Genomic DNA, 2483 nt, shown 5'->3' with positions numbered 1-2483 from the left:
ATGCTATTTGTCTACCCACAAGGAAATGACTGAATAGGCTCTGAATCACACATACTGCAGAATATAAAATTAAGAAAAGAAAAACACAGCACAAAAGTATGTACTTTTATAGTCTGTGTTAATTTAGAGATGAAACAGAAGAGATATATAGCTGACTAAAAGAGCTGGCCATCTTCAAACAGAAGTCTAGCATGGTGATAGGGTCGAAGGGAACTTTTATTTCTTCTGTGTCATTGTCTAACTTGAATAAGTTTTACACCTGTGTGTGTATTTGTGTGTGTGTCTATATATATATATGTGTGTGTGTGTGCTATATAAACACACACACGTATGTGCTAGTATAAACGGACCTACTGAGATGCCAGTCGTATAAAGTAGAGCACATACAATTATGCACAGTATATAACGCTTGATAATAAATGACTGTGTTACTGGCTTCTGTATTTATTATGCTATATATTTTATTGTTATTTTAGAGTGTGCTTCTTCTATTTTAAAGTTAACTGTAAAACAGCCTCAGGCAGGTCTTCAGGAGGGATTCTAGAAGAAGGCATTGTTACCACAGGAGATGACAGCTCCATGAGTGTTATTTCCCCTGAAGACCTTCCAGTGGGACAAGATGTGGAGGAGGAAGATAGTGATATTGATGATCCTGACCATGTGTAGGCCTCAGTTAATGTGTGTGTTCATATCTTAGTTTTTAAACAAAAATAAGTTTAAAAAGTAAAAAAAAAAGGAAATAAAAAAAGTTTACAGAATAAAGATATAGAGAAAGAAAATATTTTTGTACAGCTATACAATGTGTTTGTGTTTTAAGCTAAGTATTCTTACAACAAAGTCAAACAGTTAAAAAAATTAAAAGTTTAAAAATTTGTAAAGTAAAAAATTACAATAAGTAAAGTTAATTTACTATCGAAAAAAGGAATTTTAAAAATAAATTTAGTGTAACCCACAGTAGTGTACAGTAATGTCCTAGACCTTCACATTCACTCACCACCAACCCAGTGACTTCCCCAGAGCAACTTCCAGTCCTGCAAGCTCCATTCATGGTAAGTGCTCCATAGGGGTGTGCCCCTTTTTTAATCTTTGATGCCATATTTTTACTGTACCTTTTCAATGCTTAGATATATTTAGATACACACATACTCACCACTGTGTTATAACTGTCTACAGTACTGAGTGCAATCATACCCTGTGCAGGTTTGTAGCCCAGGAGCAACAATAGGCTGTAGCATAGAGCCTGGCGGTGTAGCAGCTGCACCAGCTAGGTTTGTGTGTCACTCTGTGGGGTTCACACAATGATGAAATCACCCAAGGATGCATTTCTCAGAAGTATCCCTCCTAAGTCACACATGAATCTATGTGTATCTATATGTGTATATATACACACACACACACGTATATATACGTATACATATATACATATGTACGTATATACATATATACACATAAACATATATGTGTGTATACATATACATGCAAATATATGCATATATGTGTGTGTATATATATAGATGTATATGTGGGAAAAGAGGAGAGGGGGCTGAGGAATATAGACTTCTTATAATGGCACCCACCCCCACCCCCAAAAACTGCTCTTGCTGAGATTGGCAGGGCCTCTGTATTCCCAAAGAGGCCATGCTTGGCTCTCACTGCATGGAACATCTGAGTTGGAGCTACTCCTCTTCTTGCAGCTCTCTGTATTATAGATATGGATGCTTTATAAGGCTTGATTTTCCAAAAAAGTTTTCTATGGATGCTTTCATAGGAATTGCATGAAAATCATTGTTAATGTATTTAGAGAGTCTTGATGTTTCCGCATTTGTCCAAACACTCTTTCACATCTCTGGAGAAATGGGTTTCTAATTTTCATCATTTAGACCTTGTGCATACCTCATCAGACTTATCACTAGAGATTTAGGGTGCTTTTATACATGATAAACAAAATCTCCATTTCTACTGTATTCCTTCATTGTTGCTTGTAATTACTGCTTGAAAATCTATCCTTTTAAACAATTTTGGCCATTTCATTAATGTGTTTTATTCCCAAAGATTTGATAGTCTTGAGCATCATTAAAATAAAAATTAAAGTGTTCTTGCCCCAAATTGTCTTTTAATTTATAATTCATATCTTGTTTAATTGACTTCCAGACAATATAAAATTATAATGGTGATAGGTAGCTAACCCTAGTCTCTTTGCTGATTTTTGTTTTAGAAGCTATATGATGATTTGGTTGTAAAAGTATACAGTTTACTAAAATACATAGCCAAAAGTATACTTTTATTTTTTTTATTTTATTTTATTTTTATTTTTGAGATGGAGTCTCACGCTGTCGCCAGGCTGGAGTGCAGTGGTGCAATCTCGGCTTACTGCAACCTCCTCCTCCTGGGTTCAAGGGAATCTCCTGTCTCAGCTTCCCGAGTAGCTAGGACTACAGGTGCCTGCCACCATGCCCAGCTAATTTTTGTATTTTCGGGAGAGA

Source organism: Papio anubis, chromosome 11, assembly GCF_008728515.1.
Source record: "Papio anubis isolate 15944 chromosome 11, Panubis1.0, whole genome shotgun sequence".
Lineage (NCBI taxonomy): Eukaryota > Metazoa > Chordata > Mammalia > Primates > Cercopithecidae > Papio > Papio anubis.
This window is presented reverse-complemented; position numbering follows the sequence as displayed.